Below are 16,149 nucleotides of genomic sequence, written 5' to 3' on the forward strand. Positions count from 1 at the left end.
AGTCACAGCACTTTGGGAAAAACCAGAGGATGGTCTTTCCCTTTTACCTACCTTTACTGCAACTGATATTGTAACCTGTCTATTTTTCCTTAAATTTACATTGTTACGCTCTGATTACTTACATTTCTGCTGTGTCTTGTGACTTTTATTGTACCCATAAGTACATTATCTGTTCTTGATTTTCTCAATAAAATTAAAAGAAACATTTATAAAAAATAAAAAAAAATCAGTGAATAGGGTAAAGAAGAACTTTACCTCCACTAAAACCAAGCAACGCGTTTCACGGACACCTGTCTTTATCATTATTAATTCCAGACCATTGCACCATAAAAAGCAAAGAGATTTTTGAAGTAAAGGTCTACAGACTCAGAAGTACTGTATCTGGCTTACATTAATTAATCTTTGTCCAGTCATCTGCTTCATGTAGTCTATCAAAATGTCCTTTGAGCTTGTGAAAACTTTTGCTGAGCTTAATAATACAGCTCTGTCATATATTACAGATGTGTTCTTATACATCTAGTGTCCATACATCATGTAGCATGCCTGGTCAGTCCCATCTTATACCCAAGCACCTAGTCACATCATGACATATTTTGTCACATTGTGGTGTAATCAGTCACAGCATAATGCACTGAGATGCCGGATAGTGTAATACTACTTTATGTCCACTAGATGTCACTTTTCCTAAACTGCACTGTGCATGCGTCAAACAGCCAATGTAGAGAAACTACTATATGTTTTAATATGCTGCTTTTTTGTTTCCTTACACAATGTTTTGCAACACTTTACTGTATACTGTGTAAATATGTTTGGAAATAAGATTGTTTGAGCTTATTATGAATATTATTTATTTTTATTTGTTTTCTAATATACAGTACACTGCACCGTGCTGAAAATAAGAATATACTGTACAGTACTTCACATCTGTGTATAATGTACAGTATCTAGCAAATCCGGAACACTGAGCCTAATTCAGACCTGATCACTCGCTAGGGTTTTTTTTGCACTGCTGCGAGCATTTAGTCGTTGGGGAGTGTATTTTTGCTTTGCAAGTGTGCAAACGCATGTGCAGCCGAGCGGTACAAAAAAATGTTGTGCAGTTTCTGAGTAGCCCAGGACTTACTCAGCCGCTGCGATCACATCAGCCTGTCCGCGCCCGGAATTGACATCAGACACCCGCCCTGCAAACACTTGGACACACCTACGTTTTTCCAAACACTCCCTGCAAACGGTCAGTTGACACCCACAAACGCCTTCTTCCTGTCAATCTCCTTGCGATCGGCTGTGCGAATGGATTCTTCGTAAAACCCATCGCACAGCAACGATCCACTTTGTATCCATGCGACACACCTGCGCATTGCGGTGCATACGCATGCGCAGTCCTGACCTGATCGCAATGCAGCAAAAAAAACATAGCGTGCAATCAGGTCTGAATGACCCCCATTGTGTCGCCACCCCCGACCGCACCACGAATGCCTGTCAATCAGGTAGAGGTGTTTGCATTACTGAGATGTAATCGCTACTCTTTGACCGGACAAGTGCAGTGCGGGCCCTGCATGTGTGCACTGGGCAGGCCAGCTGGAGAATGCAATCACATCGCAGCAGCATCTGCTGCTGCATGAAGACCAATGTGAGACAATTTCCTTAATGACATGCAACACTTTCTGGACTCTCCATAAGAATTAATGATGATGCGCTGATTGGTCAGTTTGCCTTCACCGTTACACAATAATTTGCTCTCAGCCATTCAGTAGATGATGCCATAGAAACCATCCACCGATTGGCTGAGAGTGGTCTGACTGTTAGCCAATCAACACTATATCACAGTGACCAACATGGCAACTGTCATTTTGGGTATCACTGTATGTTTGTTGTGGACCTGGACACTGCATTTTTTCACCGCCACGAGGGATGCATGAAATAGCCCCAGTATCAGCCCTGGGATTCCTTGGAAAGTTGGGCCTGGGATTCCTTGGAAAGTTGGGACCCCACTAATAAAGGGACCCCTCCTCCTGGGGAACCCTGACCAGTTTGGTGGTGGGTTACATGATGGTACGGGGACTCTGTGATATGTGTATTCCTGCTGTGGCATATGCCCTATGGCTGGTTCAGCCGTTGTTGGCAACTGGAAATGTGGGGAACCCCACATCAGTTTTCCCGCTGATTTTCCAGTACTAAATGGGGCTTAGAGGTCCGGGACTGGCCATGTTTTTGAGGGGACCCCAAAACCTTTTTTTTTAAATATATTCTAACATTTATTTTCATTTTTCAAGCCTGCACACATCACATACATGCAGCATGATGTAATGCCGCCTTAGGTCGGCGGACGTGTGGAATGCCGGACAAACGCTGACACTTACAAGGCATTTTGGCTTGTAAGTGATTGCCCCGTTAAAAAAACGTCCGAGATCATCCGGCATCCCGCCTATGCAGCTGCGATATTTCAGGCTTCTGACATACGAAACAATACAAGTGTAGCAGCTGCCCAGAAATGAACTGAGACACCCACCGGAGCCATCGCAGCTTCTCAGCAGCTGTGTACACATTCGCAACCGCAACACAGACGTGAGGAACCTCCACTCCCTGAGTGAGTCTATGGTGTCGCAGAATAGTCTCAGGAGCTGCAGCACTGACACCATGTCTCCTGTGTATATGATCACATTCGCACACCGTGACACACCCAGAAAATGGTCGTGACAGACCTGCATTTTTTCCGCCATTGCCTATTGTCTCGCCCAAACAGCCCTTTCCTGTCAGTCACTCTGCAGATAAGTCCTCACTGCGAGCATTATCACAAAAGTACCTTGGTGCGTGCGCAGTGTCGCCGTGACGCGTGTGCAGTCTACCAGTAATAATGGCATTGCATGCAAATCTGAATCAGACCCGTAATCTTGCAGCCTAGACATACACGTGCGCATGCCGCTGCGCCTACATTGTATACTGCGTGTATATGATATTCCTCTATAATGTCATTCTCATTTCTGTAGTGTACCGCATGGGGGTACCGTAGCTATAGTGGGTGCAGGGGGTGACATTGCTCTGGGGCCCAGAGGCTTAGGGGGCCCCGGACAGGTCATATACAGTACTACTGCATACCTCCCAACTTTTCATTTATATAAAGAGGGACACACACGCGGCGAAAAGGGTGTGGCCTAAGAAAAGTGGCATGGCTTCGCGGGAGGACCCACGATCGCGAGCCACGCCCCATTATCGTCACTGAGGGGGCATGCCCAGTGCTCTGTGAGCCGCTGACATGCCCCCTCCCCCTCTGACTCCAGTGAATAGACACTGTGCGCATGCAGCGAGTGCATGAGCCTCCCAACTGTCCCCCACCCCGACACCCCCCCCCCCACCCCACCGCGGGACACTGCGGCCTGCGGGTAGGACAGTGGGACAGTCTCCAAAAAATGGTACTGTCCTGCAAAAATCAGTTGGGAGGTATGCTACTGTACAGGCTGCAGTAATTATTATGTGACCTCAGTACTCACTACTGTACAGGCTGCAGTAATTATTATGTGACCTCAGTACTCACTACTGTACAGGCTGCAGTAATTATTATGTGACCTCAGTACTCACTACTGTACAGGCTGCAGTAATTATTATGTGACCTCAGTACTCACTACTGTACAGGCTGCAGTAATTACTATGTGACCTCAGTACTCACTACTGTACAGGCTGCAGTAATTATTGTGACCTCAGTACTCACTACTGTACAGGCTGCAGTAATTATTATGTGACCTCAGTACTCACTACTGTACAGGCTGCAGTAATTATTATGTGACCTCAGTACTCACTACTGTACAGGCTGCAGTAATTATTATGTGACCTCAGTACTCACTACTGTACAGGCTGCAGTAATTATTATGTGACCTCAGTACTAACTACTGTACAGGCTGCAGTAATTATTATGTGACCTCAGTACTCACTACTGTACAGGCTGCAGTAATTATTATGTGACCTCAGTACTCACTACTGTACAGGCTGCAGTAATTATTATGTGACCTCAGTACTCACTACTGTACAGGCTGCAGTAATTATTATGTGACCTTAGTACTCACTACTGTACAGGCTGCAGTAATTATTATGTGACCTCAGTACTTACTACTGTACAGGCTGCAGTAATTATTATGTGACCTCAGTACTCACTACTGTACAGGCTGCAGTAATTATTATGTGACCTCAGTACTCACTACTGTACAGGCTGCAGTAATTATTATGTGACCTCAGTACTCACTACTGTACAGGCTGCAGTAATTATTATGTGACCTCAGTACTCACTACTGTACAGGCTGCAGTAATTATTATGTGACCTCAGTACTCACTACTGTACAGGCTGCAGTAATTATTATGTGACCTCAGTACTAACTACTGTACAGGCTGCAGTAATTATTATGTGACCTCAGTACTCACTACTGTACAGGCTGCAGTAATTATTATGTGACCTCAGTACTCACTACTGTACAGGCTGCAGTAATTATGTGACCTCAGTACTCACTACTGTACAGGCTGCAGTAATTATTATGTGACCTCAGTACTCACTACTGTACAGGCTGCAGTAATTATTATGTGACCTCAGTACTTACTACTGTACAGGCTGCAGTAATTATTATGTGACCTCAGTACTCACTACTGTACAGGCTGCAGTAATTATTATGTGACCTCAGTACTCACTACTGTACAGGCTGCAGTAATTATTATGTGACCTCAGTACTCACTACTGTACAGGCTGCAGTAATTATTATGTGACCTCAGTACTCACTACTGTACAGGCTGCAGTAATTATTATGTGACCTCAGTACTAACTACTGTACAGGCTGCAGTAATTATTATGTGACCTCAGTACTCACTACTGTACAGGCTGCAGTAATTATTATGTGACCTCAGTACTCACTACTGTACAGGCTGCAGTAATTATTAAGTGACCTCAGTACTCACTACTGTACAGGCTGCAGTAATTATTATGTGACCTCAGTACTCACTACTGTACAGGCTGCAGTAATTATTATGTGACCTCAGTACTCACTACTGTACAGGCTGCAGTAATTATTATGTGACCTCAGTACTCACTACTGTACAGGCTGCAGTAATTATTATGTGACCTCAGTACTCACTACTGTACAGGCTGCAGTAATTATTATGTGACCTCAGTACTCACCACTGTACAGGCTGCAGTAATTACTATGTGACCTCAGTACTCACCACTGTACAGGCTGCAGTAATTACTTTGTGACCTCAGTACTCACTACTGTACAGGCTGCAGTAATTATTATGTGACCTCAGTACTTACTACTGTACAGGCTGCAGTAATTATTATGTGACCTCAGTACTTACTACTGTACAGGCTGCAGTAATTATTATGTGACCTCAGTACTCACTACTGTACAGGCTGCAGTAATGACTCTGTGACATCAGTACTCACTACTGTACAGGCTGCAGTAATTACTATGTGACCTCAGTACTCACTACTGTACAGGCTGCAGTAATTATTATGTGACCTCAGTACTCACTACTGTACAGGCTGCAGTAATTATTATGTGACCTCAGTACTCACTACTGTACAGGCTGCAGTAATTATTATGTGACCTCAGTACTCACTACTGTACAGGCTGCAGTAATTATTATGTGACCTCAGTACTAACTACTGTACAGGCTGCAGTAATTATTATGTGACCTCAGTACTCACTACTGTACAGGCTGCAGTAATTATTATGTGACCTCAGTACTCACTACTGTACAGGCTGCAGTAATTATTATGTGACCTCAGTACTCACTACTGTACAGGCTGCAGTAATTATTATGTGACCTCAGTACTCACTACTGTACAGGCTGCAGTAATTATTATGTGACCTCAGTACTTACTACTGTACAGGCTGCAGTAATTATTATGTGACCTCAGTACTCACTACTGTACAGGCTGCAGTAATTATTATGTGACCTCAGTACTCACTACTGTACAGGCTGCAGTAATTATTATGTGACCTCAGTACTCACTACTGTACAGGCTGCAGTAATTATTATGTGACCTCAGTACTCACTACTGTACAGGCTGCAGTAATTATTATGTGACCTCAGTACTCACTACTGTACAGGCTGCAGTAATTATTATGTGACCTCAGTACTCACCACTGTACAGGCTGCAGTAATTACTATGTGACCTCAGTACTCACCACTGTACAGGCTGCAGTAATTACTTTGTGACCTCAGTACTCACTACTGTACAGGCTGCAGTAATTATTATGTGACCTCAGTACTTACTACTGTACAGGCTGCAGTAATTATTATGTGACCTCAGTACTTACTACTGTACAGGCTGCAGTAATTATTATGTGACCTCAGTACTCACTACTGTACAGGCTGCAGTAATGACTCTGTGACATCAGTACTCACTACTGTACAGGCTGCAGTAATTACTATGTGACCTCAGTACTCACTACTGTACAGGATGCAGTAATTATTATGTGACCTCAGTACTCACTACTGTACAGGCTGCAGTAATTATTATGTGACCTCAGTACTCACTACTGTACAGGCTGCAGTAATTATTATGTGACCTCAGTACTCACTACTGTACAGGCTGCAGTAATTATTATGTGACCTCAGTACTCACTACTGTACAGGCTGCAGTAATTATTATGTGACCTCAGTACTTACTACTGTACAGGCTGCAGTAATTATTATGTGACCTCAGTACTTACTACTGTACAGGCTGCAGTAATTATTATGTGACCTCACTACTCACTACTGTACAGGCTGCAGTAATTATTATGTGACCTCAGTACTCACTACTGTACAGGCTGCAGTAATTATTATGTGACCTCAGTACTCACTACTGTACAGGCTGCAGTAATTATTATGTGACCTCAGTACTTACTACTGTACAGGCTGCAGTAATTATTATGTGACCTCAGTACTTACTACTGTACAGGCTGCAGTAATTATTATGTGACCTCAGTACTCACTACTGTACAGGCTGCAGTAATTATTATGTGACCTCAGTACTTACTACTGTACAGGCTGCAGTAATGATTATGTGACCTCAGTACTCACTACTGTACAGGCTGCAGTAATTATTATGTGACCTCAGTACTTACTACTGTACAGGCTGCAGTAATTATTATGTGACCTCAGTACTTACTACTGTACAGGCTGCAGTAATTATTATGTGACCTCAGTACTCACTACTGTACAGGCTGCAGTAATTATTATGTGACCTCAGTACTTACTACTGTACAGGCTGCAGTAATTATTATGTGACCTCAGTACTCACCACTGTACAGGCTGCAGTAATTATTATGTGACCTCAGTACTTACTACTGTACAGGCTGCAGTAATTATTATGTGACCTCAGTACTCACTACTGTACAGGCTGCAGTAATGACTCTGTGACCTCAGTACTCACCACTGTACAGGCTGCAGTAATGACTCTGACCTCAGTACTCACTACTGTACAGGCTGCAGTAATGACTCTGTGACCTCAGTACTCACCACTGTACAGGCTGCAGTAATGACTCTGACCTCAGTACTCACTACTGTACAGGCTGCAGTAATTACTATGTGACCTCAGTACTCACTACTGTACAGGCTGCAGTAATGACTCTGTGACCTCAGTACTCACCACTGTACAGGCTGCAGTAATGACTCTGACCTCAGTACTCACTACTGTACAGGCTGCAGTAATTACTATGTGACCTCAGTACTCACTACTGTACAGGCTGCAGCAATTACTATGTGACCTCAGTACTCGCTACTGTACAGGCTGCAGTAATGACTCTATGACCTCAGTACTCACTACTGTACAGGCTGCAGTAATGACTGTGACCTCAGTACTCACCACTGTACAGGCTGCAGTAATGGCTCTGTGACATCAGTACTCACTACTGTACAGACTGCAGTAATGACTCTGTGACCTCAGTACTCAATACTGTACAGACTGCAGTAATGACTCTGTGACCTCAGTACTCAATACTGTACAGGCTGCAGTAATGGCTCTGTGACATCAGTACTCACTACTGTGCAGGCTGCAGTAATGACTCTGTGACATCAGTACTCACTACTGTACAGACTGCAGTAATGACTCTGTGACCTCAGTACTCAATACTGTACAGGCTGCAGTAATGGCTCTGTGACATCAGTACTCACTACTGTGCAGGCTGCAGTAATGACTCTGTGACATCAGTACTCACTACTGTACAGACTGCAGTAATGACTCTGTGACCTCAGTACTCAATACTGTACAGGCTGCAGTAATGACTCTGTGACCTCAGTACTCACCACTGTACAGGCTGCAGTAATTACTATGTGACCTCAGTACTCACTACTGTACAGGCTGCAGTAATTATTATGTGACCTCAGTACTTACTACTGTACAGGCTGCAGTAATTATTATGTGACCTCAGTACTCACTACTGTACAGGCTGCAGTAATTATTATGTGACCTCAGTACTTACTACTGTACAGGCTGCAGTAATTATTATGTGACCTCAGTACTTACTACTGTACAGGCTGCAGTAATTATTATGTGACCTCAGTACTCACTACTGTACAGGCTGCAGTAATTATTATGTTACCTCAGTACTCACTACTGTACAGGCTGCAGTAATTATTATGTGACCTCAGTACTCACCACTGTACAGGCTGCAGTAATTATTATGTGACCTCAGTACTTACTACTGTACAGGCTGCAGTAATTATTATGTGACCTCAGTACTCACTACTGTACAGGCTGCAGTAATGACTCTGTGACCTCAGTACTCACCACTGTACAGGCTGCAGTAATGACTCTGACCTCAGTACTCACTACTGTACAGGCTGCAGTAATGACTCTGTGACCTCAGTACTCACCACTGTACAGGCTGCAGTAATGACTCTGACCTCAGTACTCACTACTGTACAGGCTGCAGTAATTACTATGTGACCTCAGTACTCACTACTGTACAGGCTGCAGTAATGACTCTGTGACCTCAGTACTCACCACTGTACAGGCTGCAGTAATGACTCTGACCTCAGTACTCACTACTGTACAGGCTGCAGTAATTACTATGTGACCTCAGTACTCACTACTGTACAGGCTGCAGCAATTACTATGTGACCTCAGTACTCACTACTGTACAGGCTGCAGTAATGACTCTATGACCTCAGTACTCACTACTGTACAGGCTGCAGTAATGACTGTGACCTCAGTACTCACTACTGTACAGGCTGCAGTAATGGCTCTGTGACATCAGTACTCACTACTGTGCAGGCTGCAGTAATGACTCTGTGACATCAGTACTCACTACTGTACAGACTGCAGTAATGACTCTGTGACCTCAGTACTCAATACTGTACAGGCTGCAGTAATGGCTCTGTGACATCAGTACTCAATACTGTACAGGCTGCAGTAATGACTCTGTGACCTCAGTACTCACCACTGTACAGGCTGCAGTAATTACTATGTGACCTCAGTACTCACTACTGTACAGGCTGCAGCAATTACTATGTGACCTCAGTACTCACTACTGTACAGGCTGCAGTAATGACTCTATGACCTCAGTACTCACTACTGTACAGGCTGCAGTAATGACTGTGACCTCAGTACTCACCACTGTACAGGCTGCAGTAATGACTCTGTGACCTCAGTACTCAATACTGTACAGGCTGCAGTAATGGCTCTGTGACATCAGTACTCACTACTGTGCAGGCTGCAGTAATGACTCTGTGACATCAGTACTCACTACTGTACAGACTGCAGTAATGACTCTGTGACCTCAGTACTCAATACTGTACAGGCTGCAGTAATGACTCTGTGACCTCAGTACTCACCACTGTACAGGCTGCAGTAATTACTATGTGACCTCAGTACTCACTACTGTACAGGCTGCAGTAATTATTATGTGACCTCAGTACTCACTACTGTACAGGCTGCAGTAATTATTATGTGACCTCAGTACTAACTACTGTACAGGCTGCAGTAATTATTATGTGACCTCAGTACTCACTACTGTACAGGCTGCAGTAATTATTATGTGACCTCAGTACTCACTACTGTACAGGCTGCAGTAATTATTATGTGACCTCAGTACTCACTACTGTACAGGCTGCAGTAATTATTATGTGACCTCAGTACTCACTACTGTACAGGCTGCAGTAATTATTATGTGACCTCAGTACTTACTACTGTACAGGCTGCAGTAATTATTATGTGACCTCAGTACTCACTACTGTACAGGCTGCAGTAATTATTATGTGACCTCAGTACTCACTACTGTACAGGCTGCAGTAATTATTATGTGACCTCAGTACTCACTACTGTACAGGCTGCAGTAATTATTATGTGACCTCAGTACTCACTACTGTACAGGCTGCAGTAATTATTATGTGACCTCAGTACTCACTACTGTACAGGCTGCAGTAATTATTATGTGACCTCAGTACTCACCACTGTACAGGCTGCAGTAATTACTATGTGACCTCAGTACTCACCACTGTACAGGCTGCAGTAATTACTTTGTGACCTCAGTACTCACTACTGTACAGGCTGCAGTAATTATTATGTGACCTCAGTACTTACTACTGTACAGGCTGCAGTAATTATTATGTGACCTCAGTACTTACTACTGTACAGGCTGCAGTAATTATTATGTGACCTCAGTACTCACTACTGTACAGGCTGCAGTAATGACTCTGTGACATCAGTACTCACTACTGTACAGGCTGCAGTAATTACTATGTGACCTCAGTACTCACTACTGTACAGGATGCAGTAATTATTATGTGACCTCAGTACTCACTACTGTACAGGCTGCAGTAATTATTATGTGACCTCAGTACTCACTACTGTACAGGCTGCAGTAATTATTATGTGACCTCAGTACTCACTACTGTACAGGCTGCAGTAATTATTATGTGACCTCAGTACTCACTACTGTACAGGCTGCAGTAATTATTATGTGACCTCAGTACTTACTACTGTACAGGCTGCAGTAATTATTATGTGACCTCAGTACTTACTACTGTACAGGCTGCAGTAATTATTATGTGACCTCAGTACTCACTACTGTACAGGCTGCAGTAATTATTATGTGACCTCAGTACTCACTACTGTACAGGCTGCAGTAATTATTATGTGACCTCAGTACTCACTACTGTACAGGCTGCAGTAATTATTATGTGACCTCAGTACTTACTACTGTACAGGCTGCAGTAATTATTATGTGACCTCAGTACTTACTACTGTACAGGCTGCAGTAATTATTATGTGACCTCAGTACTCACTACTGTACAGGCTGCAGTAATTATTATGTGACCTCAGTACTTACTACTGTACAGGCTGCAGTAATGATTATGTGACCTCAGTACTCACTACTGTACAGGCTGCAGTAATTATTATGTGACCTCAGTACTTACTACTGTACAGGCTGCAGTAATTATTATGTGACCTCAGTACTTACTACTGTACAGGCTGCAGTAATTATTATGTGACCTCAGTACTCACTACTGTACAGGCTGCAGTAATTATTATGTGACCTCAGTACTTACTACTGTACAGGCTGCAGTAATTATTATGTGACCTCAGTACTCACCACTGTACAGGCTGCAGTAATTATTATGTGACCTCAGTACTTACTACTGTACAGGCTGCAGTAATTATTATGTGACCTCAGTACTCACTACTGTACAGGCTGCAGTAATGACTCTGTGACCTCAGTACTCACCACTGTACAGGCTGCAGTAATGACTCTGACCTCAGTACTCACTACTGTACAGGCTGCAGTAATGACTCTGTGACCTCAGTACTCACCACTGTACAGGCTGCAGTAATGACTCTGACCTCAGTACTCACTACTGTACAGGCTGCAGTAATTACTATGTGACCTCAGTACTCACTACTGTACAGGCTGCAGTAATGACTCTGTGACCTCAGTACTCACCACTGTACAGGCTGCAGTAATGACTCTGACCTCAGTACTCACTACTGTACAGGCTGCAGTAATTACTATGTGACCTCAGTACTCACTACTGTACAGGCTGCAGCAATTACTATGTGACCTCAGTACTCGCTACTGTACAGGCTGCAGTAATGACTCTATGACCTCAGTACTCACTACTGTACAGGCTGCAGTAATGACTGTGACCTCAGTACTCACCACTGTACAGGCTGCAGTAATGGCTCTGTGACATCAGTACTCACTACTGTACAGACTGCAGTAATGACTCTGTGACCTCAGTACTCAATACTGTACAGACTGCAGTAATGACTCTGTGACCTCAGTACTCAATACTGTACAGGCTGCAGTAATGGCTCTGTGACATCAGTACTCACTACTGTGCAGGCTGCAGTAATGACTCTGTGACATCAGTACTCACTACTGTACAGACTGCAGTAATGACTCTGTGACCTCAGTACTCAATACTGTACAGGCTGCAGTAATGGCTCTGTGACATCAGTACTCACTACTGTGCAGGCTGCAGTAATGACTCTGTGACATCAGTACTCACTACTGTACAGACTGCAGTAATGACTCTGTGACCTCAGTACTCAATACTGTACAGGCTGCAGTAATGACTCTGTGACCTCAGTACTCACCACTGTACAGGCTGCAGTAATTACTATGTGACCTCAGTACTCACTACTGTACAGGCTGCAGTAATTATTATGTGACCTCAGTACTTACTACTGTACAGGCTGCAGTAATTATTATGTGACCTCAGTACTCACTACTGTACAGGCTGCAGTAATTATTATGTGACCTCAGTACTTACTACTGTACAGGCTGCAGTAATTATTATGTGACCTCAGTACTTACTACTGTACAGGCTGCAGTAATTATTATGTGACCTCAGTACTCACTACTGTACAGGCTGCAGTAATTATTATGTTACCTCAGTACTCACTACTGTACAGGCTGCAGTAATTATTATGTGACCTCAGTACTCACCACTGTACAGGCTGCAGTAATTATTATGTGACCTCAGTACTTACTACTGTACAGGCTGCAGTAATTATTATGTGACCTCAGTACTCACTACTGTACAGGCTGCAGTAATGACTCTGTGACCTCAGTACTCACCACTGTACAGGCTGCAGTAATGACTCTGACCTCAGTACTCACTACTGTACAGGCTGCAGTAATGACTCTGTGACCTCAGTACTCACCACTGTACAGGCTGCAGTAATGACTCTGACCTCAGTACTCACTACTGTACAGGCTGCAGTAATGACTCTGACCTCAGTACTCACTACTGTACAGGCTGCAGTAATTACTATGTGACCTCAGTACTCACTACTGTACAGGCTGCAGTAATGACTCTGTGACCTCAGTACTCACCACTGTACAGGCTGCAGTAATGACTCTGACCTCAGTACTCACTACTGTACAGGCTGCAGTAATTACTATGTGACCTCAGTACTCACTACTGTACAGGCTGCAGCAATTACTATGTGACCTCAGTACTCACTACTGTACAGGCTGCAGTAATGACTCTATGACCTCAGTACTCACTACTGTACAGGCTGCAGTAATGACTGTGACCTCAGTACTCACTACTGTACAGGCTGCAGTAATGGCTCTGTGACATCAGTACTCACTACTGTGCAGGCTGCAGTAATGACTCTGTGACATCAGTACTCACTACTGTACAGACTGCAGTAATGACTCTGTGACCTCAGTACTCAATACTGTACAGGCTGCAGTAATGGCTCTGTGACATCAGTACTCAATACTGTACAGGCTGCAGTAATGACTCTGTGACCTCAGTACTCACCACTGTACAGGCTGCAGTAATGACTCTGTGACCTCAGTACTCACTACTGTACAGGCTGCAGCAATTACTATGTGACCTCAGTACTCACTACTGTACAGGCTGCAGTAATGACTCTATGACCTCAGTACTCACTACTGTACAGGCTGCAGTAATGACTGTGACCTCAGTACTCACCACTGTACAGGCTGCAGTAATGACTCTGTGACCTCAGTACTCAATACTGTACAGGCTGCAGTAATGGCTCTGTGACATCAGTACTCACTACTGTGCAGGCTGCAGTAATGACTCTGTGACATCAGTACTCACTACTGTACAGACTGCAGTAATGACTCTGTGACCTCAGTACTCAATACTGTACAGGCTGCAGTAATGACTCTGTGACCTCAGTACTCACCACTGTACAGGCTGCAGTAATTACTATGTGACCTCAGTACTCACTACTGTACAGGCTGCAGTAATTATTATGTGACCTCAGTACTCACTACTGTACAGGCTGCAGTAATTATTATGTGACCTCAGTACTAACTACTGTACAGGCTGCAGTAATTATTATGTGACCTCAGTACTCACTACTGTACAGGCTGCAGTAATTATTATGTGACCTCAGTACTCACTACTGTACAGGCTGCAGTAATTATTATGTGACCTCAGTACTCACTACTGTACAGGCTGCAGTAATTATTATGTGACCTCAGTACTCACTACTGTACAGGCTGCAGTAATTATTATGTGACCTCAGTACTTACTACTGTACAGGCTGCAGTAATTATTATGTGACCTCAGTACTCACTACTGTACAGGCTGCAGTAATTATTATGTGACCTCAGTACTCACTACTGTACAGGCTGCAGTAATTATTATGTGACCTCAGTACTCACTACTGTACAGGCTGCAGTAATTATTATGTGACCTCAGTACTCACTACTGTACAGGCTGCAGTAATTATTATGTGACCTCAGTACTCACTACTGTACAGGCTGCAGTAATTATTATGTGACCTCAGTACTCACCACTGTACAGGCTGCAGTAATTACTATGTGACCTCAGTACTCACCACTGTACAGGCTGCAGTAATTACTTTGTGACCTCAGTACTCACTACTGTACAGGCTGCAGTAATTATTATGTGACCTCAGTACTTACTACTGTACAGGCTGCAGTAATTATTATGTGACCTCAGTACTTACTACTGTACAGGCTGCAGTAATTATTATGTGACCTCAGTACTCACTACTGTACAGGCTGCAGTAATGACTCTGTGACATCAGTACTCACTACTGTACAGGCTGCAGTAATTACTATGTGACCTCAGTACTCACTACTGTACAGGATGCAGTAATTATTATGTGACCTCAGTACTCACTACTGTACAGGCTGCAGTAATTATTATGTGACCTCAGTACTCACTACTGTACAGGCTGCAGTAATTATTATGTGACCTCAGTACTCACTACTGTACAGGCTGCAGTAATTATTATGTGACCTCAGTACTCACTACTGTACAGGCTGCAGTAATTATTATGTGACCTCAGTACTTACTACTGTACAGGCTGCAGTAATTATTATGTGACCTCAGTACTTACTACTGTACAGGCTGCAGTAATTATTATGTGACCTCAGTACTCACTACTGTACAGGCTGCAGTAATTATTATGTGACCTCAGTACTCACTACTGTACAGGCTGCAGTAATTATTATGTGACCTCAGTACTCACTACTGTACAGGCTGCAGTAATTATTATGTGACCTCAGTACTTACTACTGTACAGGCTGCAGTAATTATTATGTGACCTCAGTACTTACTACTGTACAGGCTGCAGTAATTATTATGTGACCTCAGTACTCACTACTGTACAGGCTGCAGTAATTATTATGTGACCTCAGTACTTACTACTGTACAGGCTGCAGTAATGATTATGTGACCTCAGTACTCACTACTGTACAGGCTGCAGTAATTATTATGTGACCTCAGTACTTACTACTGTACAGGCTGCAGTAATTATTATGTGACCTCAGTACTTACTACTGTACAGGCTGCAGTAATTATTATGTGACCTCAGTACTCACTACTGTACAGGCTGCAGTAATTATTATGTGACCTCAGTACTTACTACTGTACAGGCTGCAGTAATTATTATGTGACCTCAGTACTCACCACTGTACAGGCTGCAGTAATTATTATGTGACCTCAGTACTTACTACTGTACAGGCTGCAGTAATTATTATGTGACCTCAGTACTCACTACTGTACAGGCTGCAGTAATGACTCTGTGACCTCAGTACTCACCACTGTACAGGCTGCAGTAATGACTCTGACCTCAGTACTCACTACTGTACAGGCTGCAGTAATGACTCTGTGACCTCAGTACTCACCACTGTACAGGCTGCAGTAATGACTCTGACCTCA

General features: G+C 43.6%; 1 protein-coding gene across 1 annotated transcript in view; it reads right to left on the reverse strand.

Moving 5' to 3' along the window:
• The window catches only part of LOC134968628 (extracellular calcium-sensing receptor-like), a 155,048-nt gene that overhangs the window by 104,338 nt on the left and 34,561 nt on the right, over window positions 1-16,149 (reverse strand). The window lies entirely within an intron of this gene.

The sequence above is a fragment of the Pseudophryne corroboree genome, chromosome 11, assembly GCF_028390025.1.
Source record: "Pseudophryne corroboree isolate aPseCor3 chromosome 11, aPseCor3.hap2, whole genome shotgun sequence".
NCBI lineage: Eukaryota > Metazoa > Chordata > Amphibia > Anura > Myobatrachidae > Pseudophryne > Pseudophryne corroboree.